Source organism: Corvus hawaiiensis, chromosome 3 (assembly GCF_020740725.1).
Source record: "Corvus hawaiiensis isolate bCorHaw1 chromosome 3, bCorHaw1.pri.cur, whole genome shotgun sequence".
NCBI classification, from domain to species: Eukaryota; Metazoa; Chordata; class Aves; order Passeriformes; family Corvidae; genus Corvus; species Corvus hawaiiensis.
The window spans coordinates 68,449,970-68,468,712 of record NC_063215.1 but is presented as its reverse complement, the minus strand read 5'-3'; the positions used below and the strand labels follow the sequence as shown (position 1 = coordinate 68,468,712).

At 39.2% G+C, this 18,743-nt stretch overlaps 1 long non-coding RNA gene across 2 annotated transcripts in view; it reads right to left on the bottom strand.

Annotated features, from left to right (window-relative positions):
* LOC125322341 overlaps positions 1-18,743 on the bottom strand; it is a 111,095-nt gene that overhangs the window by 43,864 nt on the left and 48,488 nt on the right. Inside the window, exons 2-3 of one of the 2 annotated variants that reach the window (XR_007201961.1) lie at positions 4,328-4,412; positions 1,995-2,079 (exon numbers count right to left, since the gene is read on the bottom strand). This is a non-coding gene — a long non-coding RNA (uncharacterized LOC125322341). Of the gene's footprint in view, positions 1-1,994; positions 2,080-4,327; positions 4,413-18,743 lie in introns of those variants that run through there. The other variant, XR_007201960.1, reaches the window with a different exon arrangement.

Sequence of the window (18,743 nt, the reverse complement as noted above, 5' to 3'; positions counted from 1 at the left end):
AGCAGTCAACCATGAATAAACCTTCGTGGAGTTCCTTGTATCACAAGGACAAGCAGATTAACAGCAGGTTTTGCATATGTTAAAAAAAAAAAAGTTTCCTCTCTGCTATTGAGCTACACTTGTGCACTAAAGATTCATTCAAACACGAAGTTAGTTTTATTCCAGTTCATATGTTTTGAAGTGGATAGAGGTAAAGTAACACAAGCACATGCTAGGACACACATGCACAGAAACTAATAAAAAAATGCAGTTACATACCTAGGTTAATAATAGCTTTGTATAAATTCTCTCAGGCTAGGCGGTGTACTGACTTTACAGTCAGTAAATAACTTTGCATCTCTACTTCTGACACTAAATACAGATTTCCCTACAAGATTAAATACTGACAATACTGGAAATAACCAACTAGACTAGATCTGTAAATAGGGCATGTAATAGGGTTCAGTTCCCCTGATCCCATTAGCACTTGTGGTACCCCAAGATAAACTGTTTCAACAAAATCTTTGGGTCTATAAAGATGCCTGTATCCTTCTGGTAGTTTTGGGGTTTTTTTAAAGGAGCTAATTGGAATTAAGTACTTAAATATGTAGATCTTAGCCTTCCAACACATTACTTCCTGCACTAATAAATAAAAGTAGTAGCACTACATGTCCTCACAGTACCACTAGAGAGTAATTACATTAAAGCCTATGAGAGTCTGAGGCAGAGGTGATGGACACTGCCCAGATGTCACACACTGAAAAGACAACAGTGTATATTGCACTCATTTCCCACCACACCCTGAGGGGACTTTCATAGATGCAGCATTGAGATTGTGCCAAATCAATCATTGCTAAAGTCTGCACAGGCAAATTAATACATTTCCGCCTGGGGTCCACAAAGATCGGCACAGGAATTGTTATTCCTTTATTTTGCATGTGATTTTCTGTATTCTGTGATTTGCTGAGATTTTCACCACAGCACTGAAGAGAAGGTACCTTGGCAAAACCTGGGCCCTGATGCACATTGTCATTACTCTTGGCATTTTGGCAGTGGCAGGGGGAAAGAGGCAATCTTCCCCTGTTTTTCCAGCTTTGAAAGTCGGCATGGCTACAAGAAAGAATTCTGTTTCCTGTCTGCTAGTCAGAAGTGGGTCATCACCGGCTTAGAGTTGGCCAATCTTTTTATTTGCAAATTTTTTCAGGAGCTTAGGAGGACATACAGTGACCAATATGGCTGTGTCCATTCCTGCTGGGCAATGCCCATTTAGTTATTGCATTGCCCTGCCTCCAGACCATCCTGCTTCTATCCCGAGCAAGCCAAAAAGTGAACACTCCCTTGGCCTCTTGGCAGAGTTTCTGGTATTTCATCATTTAGGATCCTGTGTCATTGATCTATTTGTTCATATAGATTTTGAACACATCAGGCTTAAGACACATTTGTAACCCAAATAAAACTTTTAGAAGAGCATACATTAGCTTTTAGTCATTCTGGCTACACTGTGTACAAACAATGCCACAGGGAAAAAATCTAGTGGTTATAAATTGTGAGGTGTGACAAGCTCTTGTATGTGTCAACAACTAAAACAATAATTTCTGTAATCAGCAAATACAGAAAGTTAAAGACACAGGGAGATTATCCTTCTAAGCAGTTTCTAACAGGACTTTAATTTTAGACAGCATATCTGATGTCTCTTTTTTCAATCTATCTCATTCATTCATTCATTTGATTATGTCCTGAAAATTGGATTTATGAAAATGAAATCTTCATTATAGTTAGAAGTGGCAGAGTATTTTGAAAGTGAGGGCAATGGTATAGAAAGCAAAAGAGATCTTTGTTCCTAACCTGTATACATCTGTGTGTCTTCACTCATTCCCTATCGCTACATTTATTTACAAATAAACCACCAGGCAGACTGATTCTGTTATGAGGAATAGGTCCATTTTCTTTGTAACTAACCTACTTCCTTGTTCTGTAATTTAAATGGATGAGTGCAAGTATGTTAGTGGCCTTACCTGAGGAGACATTTCAAGAGGAGATATCTGAGTGTGATGTACAGTTTAAGTTCAGAGCTTCCTGTTTACAAGCATGCACAGATTTCTATTTTTGTAAAGCAAAGAAAAAAATAATGAGCTTTAGACATAAAACATTTGGTATCATCCTGCAGCTGCTGTTTGCCAGAAATGCTGACAAACCTGTTTGTAAGTCTGCAAGAACCACATGACACAGTATGATTCACGTTCATGTTGACCTTTGTCTAGTTTGTGATTGAAAACAATTAAAATTACCAGAGTCAACAGAGTGAAAACTATGTGGAGTAATTGAGTTTGGTTTTTTATGCCTCTAACTCTATTTCTGTGTTTCATCATTCTGGCTTTCATGTGCACAGAAGCTACTGAACCATTCATGCGTGCTCATGTGAAGATCTAGATTCAGTGTGTTTGACAGCTCGGGGAAGTCATAAGGCAATGTTGTCAAATAATTGCAGAGAAGATGCAAGAGGCATTAACTAAACTGTCAATAAGCTACAACATTAATGTAAATTATCAAATCAAATTTGTCGAGTATAAACATGCATTTTTCTTAATGGAACAGCGTTTGGATATTCGATTATTAATTTCACTTCCAAGACAGCGGAGTAGAACAACAAATTGTATTAATGTTTCCTTAAAAACAGACTGTCTTTAAATATTTAGTCAGAAACTATTGGACTAGGACACTTTATTTTTAAGGAACACCTTGATTACACGATTTCTTCCTTGCTTACATGGTGTCCTTCAGTCAGGTGTTCAACACCTCCTAGTGCTGGTGGAAGGTGATGACAGCCCCTCAGTGATTCAAAGGGTGAAATTTTAGCCACTGGGTAATGAGAATGTCTAGATGTACATCTAGGTGTGCATGAATTAGAATGAGTTGCTGGCATTCAGGTGGCCCCAGTCATCCCTGGTGCATCCTTTCCTTCTGTATTTGCAAGACACCCACAGACCTATTCCTAGTAGGGTTCAGAAATGACCCTGGTACAACATATTAATGAGAAAAGCATATACCTTCAAGAGGAGGGAATTGATCTTCTTTCTATCAACAATGACCTTGGAGTTTGCATAATCTCTGTTTGGGTTGTGTTTCTTTAAATGAGAGCTTTAAAACTTTTTTTTAATGGTTGCTGTTACGAAAAGTGCAAGAAACAGCATGTCTGAAGTCTCGTATTTCCCTGAGCTGGACACAGCACTTTGCTGAGGCGAGTTCAGCGCCAGAGCTTGGTGTGGTGCGTAAGCAGAGAGGCAGCCTGCAGTCTTTAGATGCTGGACCTCTGAATGCCAACTTACGGTGCCAGGAATCTCAAAAGCAAGATATGCTGCTGTTACAAGTACTTAAAAACCAAATAACACTGGCCACATTAATTTATTGCTCTATGAAGGAGTTTTATTACCACTTCTTCACAGAGGGCTATCAGATTTTGTGTCACAATCAAAGATAAGATCTTTAGCTCAGGAAGTCCCTTAGCTGGTCTTATCTTAGTAGTGTAACCCTTCCAATGACTCATGTGTGGCTTGGTTACACTCACATTACTCAAACAAGAGAAGAAACTTAATGTTTGGAAAACCAAAAACAAAACTGAAGAGAGGAAGATTATTGGCATGAAAATGTTCAAGAGCTCTCAGCACTTCTGAAAGTATTGTTAAGGAAAGTGGCCTTATAGATTTCCTACTTTTTAAATTATTTTTTTCATTCAAATAAAATCTTTATTCTATACAAAGATGTTTCTTCATGCTTGAGTGTTTTTTAAAAGGAAGTAAGTTTACACGTAATATTTTATATCTCCATAGCTTCTATTAACTGATACTACAGTGAGTGGATTAGGACACATACTCTAGATATTATGGATAGCATACTCTTCTTGTGAAAGTGTCTTTAAATACAGGTTTTTAGCTTTGACTTACAACATTTTTCATAGCAAACACGTGTCTTTTATTTGTCATTTTTCATGACCTTTTCTTTCAAGAATGTCTGCCCGTATGCTGACATTTTGTGTTTGTCATCCCTTAGACTTTGTAATCGCTATATTTGCCTTCTAGTGCCACAGAGCTCATTCGTAGAGCCATTTCTTTTTATTGCTATATACTCTAAGGCTTTTCCATCATGCTCCTCCCTGTAGCATTCCATTCACTTACAGAAAAAAAACGTAAAATCTTCATTTTTGCAAGAGTGACTAAGGCATCATTGCCTTGGGTACTTTTCTCCTTTGCTGCAGAAACGAGCAACAACTAGTCATGTCATGAATACATTTTATCTTTAACTTACTGGACTTTTCCAGCTTAAGACCACTGGTTTTTGCCATTACACCCACCTGCTTCTTTGATGGCAGTTAATGTCCCTCTTATTTCCTCATCTCTGTTCCAAAGTCAGTGACTATTTCTGTTCTTTGTTTTTTCCTAGTGAGAGGAAATGGGAGAAAATAAAGAAATATATCAAAAAGATATGTTTATGTTTTGGGGTTTTTTTTTTGTTTTGTTTTACTTATCCCTCCTTCTAAAATCTCCAGAAGTATAGTCATGCATAAAATATTTGTTTTTCCTTTGAGAAAATTTGTATTTTTGAACATTTGTGCTTCAGCATATAAGCCAGTGATCAACTGATAGGGTTAAAAAAAATTCCATATTATTTTTTACATAATTTTCTTCTACATAGTTTTTCTAATCTTACCCTGAAACAGCCAGCAGTTTTTACATTTTTACAGAACAAGACAAACTGATGTCTTATGTGAAGGGTTTCCTTGGGCATATAAAATAGAAACGTACAATGGGAAATCCCAGCATAAAATTCAATCATGCTGTTTCCTTGAGGCTTTAACATGAAAATAACCTAGAACATATTGCTTCCTAATTCAAGCTTCTAGAATCCTGTTTATCTGTCTGTTTCACGGGTAGTGACCTCCTCATAGGGAATAAAAATTACTATTCAAGATATTATATCATTTAGATGCCTAATTCATGGACAAAGACCCATTGTCCTTGACACAACAGGGATCACAAGACATCCTCTCCCTCTGTAAAAGCTTGGGTGAAGTGAAAAGGCTAATAAAAGAATAAAGAAATTGTCTTTATTGATCAAAATATGCTCGGAGCATACTGTTGTCCAAAGCTTGTAGGCATTAGAGCAAAGGAAAATTTTATATTACAAGGAAGATAGGGGAAAAAAAAAATGAAGTGGCTTCGTGACTAATCACGGACCTTTCTTTTAGAACATGAAGCCTGCCAGAAACACAAAGCCTCCATGTTTGAAGGTTAACAAGGGAAATGTAGGCTGGCCAGAGGCTGGTATTTTCATAAGAAATGAGAATAAGTGCATATGACCAGGATGGGCATCAGCAGTCTTACAGAAGGAAATCAAGCAGCGTGGTTCAGTTAGATAGGGAATGGAAGTGCGGGATGGGGAGCACGGTGAAATCTTGGTGGTCAGTGTGGGCTGGATGGGAGCAAGGCTGAGACTGCATTTCACAAAGAAATAGGGAAGGAAGTTGCAGAAGCTGACATACGAAATGAGGGCCCCACTTTAAGGAGGATGAGCAATGCATTTAATTAGAAACACAATGTAATTTTATTTTTTTTTTTATAGCTCAAATATGTGTGAAAACTTTGAGAACAGGTGAAGATGATGATGACAGTTGTCATAGGTCTAGAACATGGGAATAGAGTTTTAGCCATACTAAAAAATCTAATAAGAAGTGGCAATATTATATCATGATCTATTAGATTAATATGGGTCTCTGTCGCTTGCCAGGGCTTATTTTATTTTCTATAATGCAAGTTACGTCAGTGTAATGCAAGCTGAAGGCAAAGAAACCTATTCTTCAAGGAGCATACTTCCTAGGCAGTAGTGTTCCAGGGATTATTAGCTATGCACAGATATGACTGCTCTGATGCCTTATAGCTGACATTAGACAGATCTTCACATCAGTGCTGTCTCATTAATTATTGTACCATCAAGTATTTTTTCATTGTTAGAGTTTTATATTACGTAGCTGCCCTCCTATGGTTAAGAATTAATCTCTACCTCTGCCCAAACTAGGAATATATCATACCAACATGCACCTTAACTGAATTCTGGTAATGCTATGAATAGGTATGAAAATATAAATATATCTACTATCTATTTTAAAAAATATAATAATATTGTAAATAGCATCCAGGCTAAAGTACATGATCACATAATTGTTAGGGATTAAAATATCTACTACATTAGTATATCTATACTATATTGCAGTTGCTGTAGGAGGTCTTTAGAGTTATCAGGTTACATTCATTTTTGAGTCCAGATTTCTAACAAAAGAGTACCTTGAATTTTTCAGTTTGTGCAAATGCAAGGGTCAATGAATTACAAATTCTTTGTAATCCTGAAGATACAGGAAAAAGATCAGGAAAGGTTTTGATTAAAAAAAAAAGGCAGATGTCTCTTGGAAATGGTCCCATTTTCATTCTTGTGAAATTAGACAACTCCAATGAGATGATAAATTTTGTGAGTCTCCCTGTTTTACATTTTTTTTTTTTTTAAGGAAGAAAAACAAAGCAATGTTCAGTTGCACAATCAATTTAAAAAAGTTTTTTTGTAAATCTTGGAAGGTCCATCTGTTCAAAGGTCAAATAGCAAATCAAAATACTTAATATACAGTGTTCTGCATAAAAACATTTTTTACATGAAATATGTAGTATTTCCTCTTAAGCATTAATAGAAGTCATTAAAAAACCCCAACAAACCAACCAAAAAACCCAAACAAAAACCCCAAAACAAAACATCAAACAAAAACAATCAGGGCATTGGGGAGGGAGACTTCTTGCACAGCACTTACCATTATGACATGATTTTTGTACATAGAAATGTGTAAAACACAATAAAAATGTACAAGTTTTCAGAAGCAAGATTTACTAAGTATATCAGCATCTCAGTCTAGTTTTTAACCAGACAGGTTTTTCTTTTTTCAAATATTTCATAAGTGAAGCAACAGAAAGCATGATCTTTTAACTGAAAGTTGTCAAGGAATATTGAGGTCTAGAAGTCCACAGAGACAATTCAGAGGAGAAAGATAAATTTCAGCTTTGATTATGCTTTATTCTAAATAAAACAAGGGCTCCAAACTGCTTAAGAAATTATAGCCCCAAAACTGCAAATCATTCTATTTTTTTCTAGTCTTATAAAATTGCAAGATCTTGCGAGGGATTGGAAGAACACTACTTAAGGTAAAAGGTAAAAAATTTTTAGCTGTAGTTTAGGACTGGAAGAGTAAAGGACACTCCAGATCCTGCAAGTTCTCATCTCCCCTTTTAACTCTAAAATTATGGTCAATTTTTGAGAATTTGATGAGACTGTTCAGAGGAATAAAGTTAAATATATGCATAAACAGTGGCAGCAGAGGAGTGAAAGAGATCACAGCATTCCCTAGAACACAATACCATGAATGTAAGAAAATTGTAATTTGACATTTTCAGTTGTGTTTTCCATCAGCTTTGTTTTTGCCATGCTTTCAGAGTATGCCAAGGAAATGCAGGCTTAAGAAATTTTGATACAGTCCCTTTGCTTTACAATGTTTGGTATGGTTGTAAAGACATTTATATTTCATCAAATTTAGGTCTTACTTTTTGAAGGATTATTTTTCATCTCTCATTTAAAAAATCGAATTTATTTAGCTTATTGAACCTCTGTTCCTGATATCACAGCCAGCTGCTTACTAAAAGACCAATGTGCTTTTATTGCTGCCTATGTTTTACATCTGTTTATTGTAGAATGGTAGGCAGTTAATTCCTCCCTTTCAAAAAGTATAACATACTCAAAGCTTTTACTACAAAGTACCAATAAAATAAAGACAACAAACCAATAAAACACAATGAATAATGGTAATGCAATAAAATACAAACTACCTTTTTACTTGCTTGCATTGAGAAGCAAGAACTTTAGCTAATCTTTAAATATGCACATATGAAGAAAAAAGTTTTCTGACATACTGAGCTATGTGACAAAGAATTAATAGTGTCTTCAAAAGAAGTTATCAGACATTTTAATTTCTCAGAGTAGGCATGTATACAAATTAATATTTCCAACATCAGTTCCATAATTTTGTTCTGAAATCTTTAAGAGTCGAAAGATTGTCTGCTTTTCTTTTTCCCACGCTGTTTCTCTGATGCCACTTACAACATTCTCAGAAAACAGGAACTCGTCAAATGTTATCTTAAGCATCCATAAAATCTTGAGAAATCCATACTATTTCTACAGCCCTGTGTTTCCTGGAAATACAAGCCATCAGACTCAACATGACAGAGACACGTGTACCAGCATGCTCTTGCTGACTTCAGCAGGGACAGTGAGCCCTGTGCTGGGTAATGAACTGGCCATCTCTAACCCTGTCAAGCTGGGGGAAGAAAAAAAAAAAGAATGGAGAAGAAATAAGCTTTTAAAATGACCTTGTGAATGGAAAGAGGAGTACTGTTATGAGGAAGAGGCGCTGAGTCAAACCTTAATGGTATATGTTCCATTTTCTTCTATATCAGTCTGGCGAATCAGCGTTTCCTCAGTTCCACATCTTTGTTATGCTACCACTTTCCCTCCAGCCATCCTTCTGGTCTATTTTAACTGGATGCCCTTCAGTGCAGGGTCTCTTGTGTGCTCAAACAGCTTCCAGCTCGATGTGGGCTGGTGCTCTGCCAGAGACTCCAGGGACAAGTCTAATAAGCCGTGTTTGTATTACTTGCCATTCAAATTGAGCTTTGTCCAGCCCTGCCCTGAAAAAGGCAGTGAATTGGACGTGATAGTTTTTATGGAACTGTAACTGAGAATTACAGATCACAAAACAAAGACAGTTGGCCAGGTCTCGTCTCTGTCACTGGAGGATGTCAGGGGTAACTCAATTAAACATAACTGAATTCCACCAAAGCGGAGGAATGGAAATTCTGAACTGATGCCTGCAAAGATGAATGCATGGCAGAGAAGCAAGGGCCCAGACTGTGTCTGAAGCAAAGATTGCTGGCAAGGTGGCTGTAAAGTTGGTTAAGAAGGGATGTTAAGTGTGAGATGAAGGTCAAACTGAATCAGCAAACTTTTAGGGAGAACATTAAATTTCAATGAAGTGGCAAGATGAGAACAATGCACATTAGCCTGTGGAGACAGAATTGGTTGTGTTGTTTTATATGACTTGCAAGAGGTGTGTCTGAGATTATAACATTGGATCAGAAGAACACAAATAAGGTGTTTTTTCACACTACTAGAAAAATCCAATACAATCAGGCCAAATAATGTAAAAATGCTGGTAGTATATTGAGCTTATAAGTCCACATTATAGACCTCATTTCTCATAGTATCACCTCTTTACTCTATGGGCCTTTTTTTAATGGAAAACACTTCTTATATCGCTATGCATAAACTTTCTCCTTTCAAAATTGCTTTTGAATGGCAAGCTTTCACCTGGCTCTGAGTGGACATATTATCCTAGAAAGCTTATTTAAAAAATATATTTCTAAAACTATCAATACTTCATGGGGATGTGAAAAGCAGCCAGTTCAAAAGCACTGAGTGTCTTGTACCAGTCTGCCTCTGTTCAAAGGGATGCACCAGCATCCCTCAGCAGTGGCACCCAGGGCAAGCTGTGCCCATATCACAAATTGCAGCATCTCAGACACCAAATGCAGCTTCTCACATGGAACTGTTGCTTCTTAAACAACAGGAAAAGGAGAATGGGGTTTCCTGAGGGACTTCAGCCTTGGTTTGTTTGTGTGCTCAGGTGCAAGCAATGCTGCTGAAATGAAACCTCCATGGACAGTTCCTCCAGCCCAGAAAGTACCAGGCCAGATCGGGGCACCCTGTTGGGGAAGGACTGATGATTTCCTATCTGGTCTTACGGGCTGCACTAGGCTATGAGGAAAAGACTACCTTTTCATTTATGAAGGAGGTTTTTTTGAAAGGCAACCATCTCCCATGTAAAGTTTGTTAATTTGCTTCTCTCTTTGCCTTTTTAACTAGAAACACTCCTTACTGCAAAGCTGCTGTCTCAAGAGTATCTATACAGCTCCCAAACTCCTAGATTCCTCACAATGTGTAATGCTGAATGTACCAAATGCCATGAAACATTGTTTCATCAATAGCTTTCCTATGATTGTCTCCAATAGGGCTGAGCCCTCTTGTCTGTGTTTGCTAGATGTTTTAATGTAAAACAGGAATTTGTTCTGTATCAGATATTTTAATGTAAATTATGGTGGCTGTTGAAGGTGCCAATTAGACTGACAAGCCTGTAAGTGCAGGTCTCACTTTGCACAATTTAAGTAACATGTTACTTCTGTTATTGCATTGAGGCAGCTGTCAGAAACTAATCCAGCTTGTGGGCCTCATCCCACAAGGCAGAGTACCTGCCTATCTCATATAGGAATTTAAAACCTAAGTGTCATGTTAGTAATGAAAAATGTGCTGATTGAGGAGGGGGAACATGGAGATAAGGATGACTCAATACTACTTATCCTGAAACAAAGCAACCCCGGCTTGTCTGCTACCTGAATTTTAACAAGCACATGGTTTTTGTCTTCTTTAGGATAAGAGATTGTTTTGAAGGAGAGGAATTTTTGGTAGCTCTCTCTTAAATGAGAAGAGAGGACAAGAAAACTGGTATTACTGGCAAAGGTGAGGAAGGGGTCAACAACAGAAACAAGAGAATAGTCTAGGCGGGTATTTCACAGCAAAGAAAGAGAAAGGGTTTGTAGTGGATTATAGCTGAAGTGACAAGCAGTGCTGCTAAAATTTCTTTTTAGATGGATAGTTCATTCTACCAATGAATGCAACCCCTCCGCCTTCCTCAAGACAGTACTGACAAGCCAGGAAAAGGATTGTTCTAGTAGCCTTCTGGTCATAGCACGGGAATAAGAAATTTATCTATTAGGGTAGAGAGGAGAGGTAGAAAATTTTCAAAAGGTTATAGAGGAAATAACGGGAAAACTTCATCTCTGGTGTAGCTTTAGCATCAAGGAGAGAATTATTGTAAAGAGGAAACTGACGAAGAAGATGGAGTGATTTCTGCAAAAGAAAAAACACTCTTGTCAAGCAAAGATTTGGAGATCTGTTTTGTGCCTGTGGTGACAAGACATCCATAAAGAGATTTGGAGATTCAGGCCAACATTAAGATGTGATGAAATAGGGAGTAATTTAAGTTAGCCAAGGTAAGCGGAGGAAATTACACTAACTAGCTATTTGCCCAGTTTCAGGGCTGCAAGTGAGTTGAAGTGATATAAACAAGAATATTGCTGCAGTTAGCCTCTTCCATGCCTAATTTGTCAACTGCAGTCATTGCTCTCCATGGCACCATCACAACCTCCACAGCAAATGACTGCAGTGCTACAGACTGAGGTGTATGTGAGGAATAAGCAGCAGAAAAAGATTAGCCCATCATTAACAATTTTGTTTCTCAGAGAGAAGAATTCCACTCTGAATTTCTTTTTACATGCCCTAAGTTTTGTATTTTCAGGAAAGTTAATTTTTTTTGCAGATATTAGTGAAGGTTTTATCTTTTTCTCTCAGAGACTTCTGTTTAAATGTGCACTGTCAGTCCAGCAAGCCTAAGCTCTAGTCGAAAGTAATTTGTGTCCTCTGCAGTAATAACGACCACCAGTTGAAGTGTAACTCTTCTCTGTGAATCATGGTATGGCTCAGATAGCTTTCCCATTATCACATTGGTTTTACAAATGAGAATCCTAAAATAGGGCTTTTTAGGCAGAAAAAATATGCCAATGTAGAAGACTTGTTCAGGAAGAATTACATATAGATAGTAGCAATTTCTTTTAGGACCATAAACAAATTCTCTGCTGTAGATGTGATCAGTGCAAACACAAAACAAAGAGAAACTGCAAACCTTACACGGAGACTGCTGCCATAAAAGTCTTCAAATGCCACACTAATTCTGCCATCAGAGCAGGTACTGAGGGCAGTATGATATTTTTCAGGAGAAATTTCAGAAGTCTGAAAAGTATCTTATGGGTTTTATAGGAAGTTTATTTGGAATTATGTTTGTGAATTTTCTGTGCACTTTAGTTTTCGTCCAACTATCATGTTATGAAAAAAACTCATAAAAATTTCTTCCAATTAGCTAATTAATTATTCTAAGAGATATACAAAGAATTTTTTCTTCAGTATATTCTCCAGTTCATGAAAAAAGCAACTTTCAAACAGGTAAACATTTCTGCAGAGAAGCTACTGATTAGTTGTGTGCAGCTCTCTTACTGTAAGTCAACGATTTCAGTGTCCTTGAAACAAATTGTCTGGCAGCTGTTTGCGATCTAGCAAGTGTGTCAGCATAAGTGACCTATATGTCAACCTTTCACTTTGCAACCCTCTGCTGATTGTGAAAGAAGCATGAAAAAGTTCCAAGAAGTTCCAGTTCCCCCACTTAAAGTACTACAACATGTGGGTGTTTCAGATCTACAGGTTTTTGAGCTATTAAAAAAAATAAGCTGAATTTCATAAGGACAAACGTTTGCATGGTTTCATGTAATTTTCCTTTGAGGAGAGTGGGTGCTTCACTTTAGTAATCTTACCTAAGGTGCAGTGGGCATATTTTGAAGTGTATCCCCTATTTTCTTCATTCCTTAGAAAGTTTTAGGATCACTTGTAGTAGAACTGTGATTTTCAAAGGGTCTCCTTATACTTCAGTGCTCAGCTCCAGCTGAAACAGGACCTGAGTGCCTAACATCTTTTCGATAGTTGTACTGGCATTTCTAATTCTAGTCCCAAGAATGACCAAATGATATGCAGGAGCTAAGACAAAAGCCTAGATTTTACTTCTTAAAATCAAGACCAGTTTATCTAGATACTTTTATGTAACTCTTCAAAAGGAGATGGTAAAGTTTTTAAACTTTCTGCCCATTGACACTAAATTATGCTGTGGTGATAAGTAGGTAACATGGCTAGTGTCACACTAAAGTCTGTTTCTCAGAAAGACAGGAATGACAAAAGTTAACAGAGATCACATAAGAACTACTGTTCTACTGAGGAAGATAGTTTCATAGTGCTGGTTTCCTTGGGTAATTGCTGTGTTATATTTCATTTTGAAGGCTGAAGTTCTGAAAATGTTGAAAATCCTCAGCCAATTTGAATGAAAATATTTGTTCTGAATCCTTAAAAACACAGTGAAATCAGTGAGAACCTCTTCATTTCTGTGTTTCTTTGTTGATCTATGTAAGTTTCTCTTTGCAGAAGGCATTGTAGACACTACATAATCTCTTCACCGACAGTAGATTCAGGGCACTGCTTCCTGTCAGCAAAGTTTCCTTGGCTCATCAGGTCAGATGATGACAGGCTGGTGTATTTGGTTTGTGTGGAAAGGTTTTGGTAACAGGGGGGTTACAGGAGTGATTTCTGTGAGAAGCTTCCAGAAGCTTCCTCTATGTCCAGTGAAGCCAGTGCCACCCAGTTCCAAGACAGACCTGCCACTGGCCAGGGCTGAGCCCATGGTGGCAGCACAGCTGGGACAAGGTATTTAAGGAGAAAGAAGTTACTGCACAGAGCAATTGCAGCTGGAGAAGAGATGAGTGAGAGTCTGTTAGAAGACCAGCCCTGCAGGCACCAAAGTCAGTGCAGAAGGAGGGGCAGGAGGTGCTCCAGACACCGAAGCTGAGATACCCCTACAGACTCTGGTGCAGACTATGGTCATGCAGGCTGTCACCCTGCAGCCCATAGAGGACTATAGTGAGGCAGAGATCCACCTGAACTCCTAGGAGGACCCCATGCCAGGGCAGGTGGATGCCCAAAGGAGGCTGTGGCTCCTTGGGAAGCCTCTATTAGAGCAGGTTCCTGGCAGGATCTATGGCACCATGGAGAGAGGAGCCCACACTGGAGCAGGTTTTCTCACAGGACTTGTGACCCTGCAGGGGACCCACTCTGGAGCAGTTCACAATGAACTGCAGCCTATGGTAAGGACTCATGCTAGAAAAGTTCATGGAAGACTGTATACCATGGGAGTGACTTCATAGTGGAGCGGGGAAGAGTGTGAGGAGTCCTTCCCATGAGGAGAAAAGAGCAGCAGAAATAATGAGTGATGAAGTGACCGTAAACCCCATTCCCCATTCCCCTGTGCTACAAGTGGGGGTAGGAGGTGGAGAGAATTGGGAGTGAATTTGAGTCTGGGAAGAAGGCAGGGGTGAGAGAAAGGTGTTTTTAAGATTTGATTTTATTTCTCATTATCCTACTCTGATTCAATTGGTAATAAACTAATTCTTTCCCTAAGTCAAGTCTGTTTGCCTGTGATGGTAATTGCTAAGTGATCTCTCCTGTCCTGATCTCAACCCCCGAGTATTTTGTTCTATTTTTTCTCTTCTCTGTCCAGCGGAGGAGGGAGCGCAATAGACTGTCTTTGGCTGGCACCTGGCATCCAGCCAGGGTCAGCCCAGCACAGCTGAATTTCCCACATGCCCATAGTGGACCAGTATTACACTCAGGGCACCTCATGATAGAAAACAGACCTCTGACCTGAGTAAGAAGAGTTCACTGAAATGGTGCATCAACAATGGTACCCTACTCCATCTGATATATAAGCCCAACCCAATGAGATAACATGCTTCTTTGATATGACACCACCAGTGAAGAGGCACATAAAGGAGTCACAATAACAGGGTGAAGTATAATTATTGTTTCTGAGGTTTTGTCAAGCATCATACTGGGACAGCGTGTGTGTTGTGTTGCCTCACTCTATGCACGGCCCTCCCAGGACTGTGTATTATTTCTCATAGCATGAAAAGATGTGATCTTTACAAGTAAATGGCAGGTGATTTTCTGCCAGCTCACTGGCAAGCATAACTTCTCCTCCATGAACTTTGGATTCTTCCTGTGCAGCTGTGTCCTTACTAAGGATTACATTGCATGTGGCAGTACTGACCACAAAGCTCCTGTAATATATGCAAAGCTGAAAACATAACTCAGTCCCTTTGGGGTGTTTTCTACAGCAGATAGAAGGAGCTTGATTTTTTCCAGATTTTATCCTCCTTTTTTACCTGGAGCTCTTTTTCCCAGAGCATTTCTTTCCTCTGGCTGCATGAGAGTACCCATTCTGCATGGATACCTCTGTGACCCTATGAAAAGGTGAGTGTAAAATGGACAACCAGAAATTCTATTTAAAGATCAGTGGCAAGGAATAAAATGGAAGTAACGGAACTGGCCAGAAGGCACTGACATTAGATGGGAATCTTAATATTCCTCCTTCCTCATCTTGCTGATGTTTTAAAGTCTTGGAAATTATCCTTCAGGGTGAGTTTAATGCGCAGAAAGTAAAGACTTATCCACATGACCCTCATTAGCATTTATGGGGAGTTGTTTTGACTAATGGTCTGGGAACCTTGCTGCTGGAGCTTGCAAAGTATAGCAGTGGAGCACAATTCATGCATTACAAGTCCAAGGATGGCAGAAGCTCCTTGTTGTCTTTCACAGGAAAGAATGTTGAAGGATAGGTATGCAGGACAAAACTTGCCTGGAGTTACTGCTGAAGGAGCCATTGTAACTCTGACTTTATTTTTTTTTTGAAGAGCAGATGACAAAGCACCCGACATTCAAAAGGCAATGGACATTTCCTAGCTAGTCCTGCTGAAGATGCATCTGCAGTTCATATAAACCCTCTTTGAGGTAACTACAATGAATAAACACTAACAATAATAATGAACATCATGCAGGACACGGAGATCTACTGGGTAAGGCCTTGGCACTGAGGCTTGCTCTGAGCTCCACTCCATCCTGTCAGCACTGCTGCCTTCTAGGCAGTCAGTTCAGCTTGGCCTCAGGGAAAAAAGCAGGCAGAGAAAACTACAAGGTCAGTTCAGGGCAAATGCTGGATAGAAAAAGCAGAAAGATCTACCAGAAACAGCATCTTCTAATGCGGAGGCAAAGCTCTTTGGCCTTTGAGAAGTAAAGAAAAAGCTGCCTGAACGCAACCCCAGTTGCCTCTCTCCCTGGCAGGATCTGTGCAGGCACTGATTGCATTGCCACCACCACAAAGATCTGGAAGGGAGAGCCCTCAGCACAGCCTTGACACTGCTCCAGGGAGGTGATAACCATGTGCCTGTTAACAGTGCAGGGCTCTCACTCAGCACCACTGCTCTTCACACCTTTTAACTAACTTCCTTTACTCTCAAGGATTATTTTTTATGAGCTGAGCACAAGTACAGGTGGACTTGAGGTTTATAAGGTTTGGTACAGAGAAATAGACTGCCTTCTTGATTTGCATTCTGCTGTAGCAACAGCCTCTCACTTTGCAGTGGATGAGAACAGAAGATCAAAAGTCTATTTTTAGACCGTCTGAAATTCACTCTACAGATGTTGCTCTTAACATGATGCTTTCAAATTAAATCAATTTATTTTTAATTTCACACACATACTACGTTGTTTCTAGAGCTTGCAAGTCACAACTCCAGCTGAACATAAAACCTCAAATCTGTACCGAGGAAAAGAAGCCTTATTTAGTTTTTAATTTTAAAAAGTAGATCCCCTACAACAGACATCTTGCAGAACAGTTTTTCTGACTAAACCTTGTTAACACACATGCTTACCTAATGAGAATTTAATAGGTGTAGAAGATACAGTACTGTGCCTTGATTCACAATCAGTAACCAGGATAAAACTTTCCAGACTGTTTCCCTGAACTAGATAGTTCCAGATATTTCAGGAGTCCCCATGGACGTCCAAAAGTTATCCATGAAAACAAGTGACACTTTGAGATTTGAATTTGAGATTATTTGCTGTGCTTGCATATGTAGCTCTCAGCAGATGAAATTTAGTTAAAATGTCATGGCATTATTAGGATTTTTGTTTTTAAGAGTGTCTCTTAAACGCCAACAAATAGCCATCTGCTTTGCAAACTCTTAATTTTTAGTGTCCCATGTGCTTGTGACTCCTCAAAACTTCGGCAATTTTTCCTCAGGCATTTAAATATTAATTTATTTAATGTTGACTCATTCCACTTAATACACTGAATTAAGAGAATATTGCAAAGTCACCTTCACATAAAATGCAAATAAAAACATTCCAAGGGACAGGAATGTGCCTCCCTAGCTGCCCCTTTAGATTTGAACAGTTGGGTAGGATGTGAATCCTTGAGATGTCATGGTTTGCCATTTGACTGAAAGAAGAGTATTTGCAATTTGGTACATGACACTGCAAGAAATGATACTTAGCTGCAAGGTGGCAAAGGAGGGAAACTGAGGACTCTGCAAGCAGCTGTGTAGTGGGAGCAAGCAGGGGGACCGGCCCACACCCTCACATGGAAGCAGCAGCAGCAGCTCCTCACAGGCAAAGGAAGATGCTGGCTGGCTCACTGGCCAGACTGCCCTGGGCTACTAGGACAGCCTTCAAAGCCCCAGTGCTGCCATTTTTACCAGTTGCTGCTGGCTATATGACTGGTTGGAAAATTTCTGACAGAATAATGTTTCCACTAAAGAGACAGTTCTATTAAAATTGACACATTTCAAAAAAAGAATGACAGAGTTAATTCATTTGGACTTCTCCCATTTGAAAAATGAGGCTTTTCATTTCAATTCTCTGCCATGAAAACAGAGAATCTCAACTTCTACCATTTTGATTTACTGTGCATTTAAATACTAAATGAGTTGCTATATACACATAATATAGATAGATAGTATTCTCACTACAGTGACCTAGTGATTTAACTTTATAAAAAAGGCTTCACAATGCAACCCTTTTGCTAGCAGATTCTACAGTCTATTCATATGAAGTTTGAAAGATGAGGCTTTAAAAAACAAAAAGAGAAATCAGATTCTCCTATGTAACGCAGCTAGTCAGGTTCCTGTGCACCTGAGCATGGGAACCACTGACCCAAGCTGTCATGTACTGCAGGGCAGATGCTTGGAGGAGGCTCCTGATTTCCATGGGCTTGATCACTGTCCCCAGCTACTCTGAGAACCCAACATGACTATTGCTTTCTTTCCTCTCCACTTGAATCTGTCAGTATGCTCCACTCCGATGGAAAGCCAGGGCATGCAGGACTGACCACAGCTGCTCATCAACCAGCCCCCATGTCCTCCTACCTCCTCTGGCTTTCAAATTGGGATGCAGCCATTTAGTTAGTGGCTGGCCAGACATAGCTGTTAGATATGTGATAACACAGCAAGGCTGCAGGACCCAGCAATGTGGGTGTAATTGAACAATTATGAGTGAGGTGTAGGACATTTCCTGGGGAGCTGCTAACCAGCTGGGAGGAGTTAATGGCCCACAGTGTGCTTTGGCTCATTAAATGCTAGCAGATATTAATCCCCAGAGGACATTCCTGATGGGAGCTGGTGTTGCTGTTTGAAATGAGATGAAGCTGTATGTTGTTTTCTGTATGCCTACCTGTTTCTCATATGTGTTATGAGTTTGGTGGTGATATCTTTCTCTTTGCCAGAATGAGCCAAAGGGGTTCTAAACCTCCTCCATAAGACCTGGTAAAATTCCTGCAGTCACCAGGGAATAGGTGGGAGTAGGCTGTTCCTCCACAGCAGTGCCAAGTTGTGCTAATTCCTGGCTCATGGGCCAACCTCGGATTCCCTTACTGAGTCTCAGTTCCACACTGGCAGGGAAGTTTTCTCCTTCTCCATAAACAATGCAATAAATCGTGAGAAAGGGAAATGGAGAGAGAACAATTTATGTCATCTTCTAAACCTATTGAGGGAAACTTCAAGGAGTTCTGTAATGTTTAAACTAAAACTAATTATTCCTTAAAGGGAGCTGTTCCACAAACTGTTTCTGAGGGAAAAAAAAAA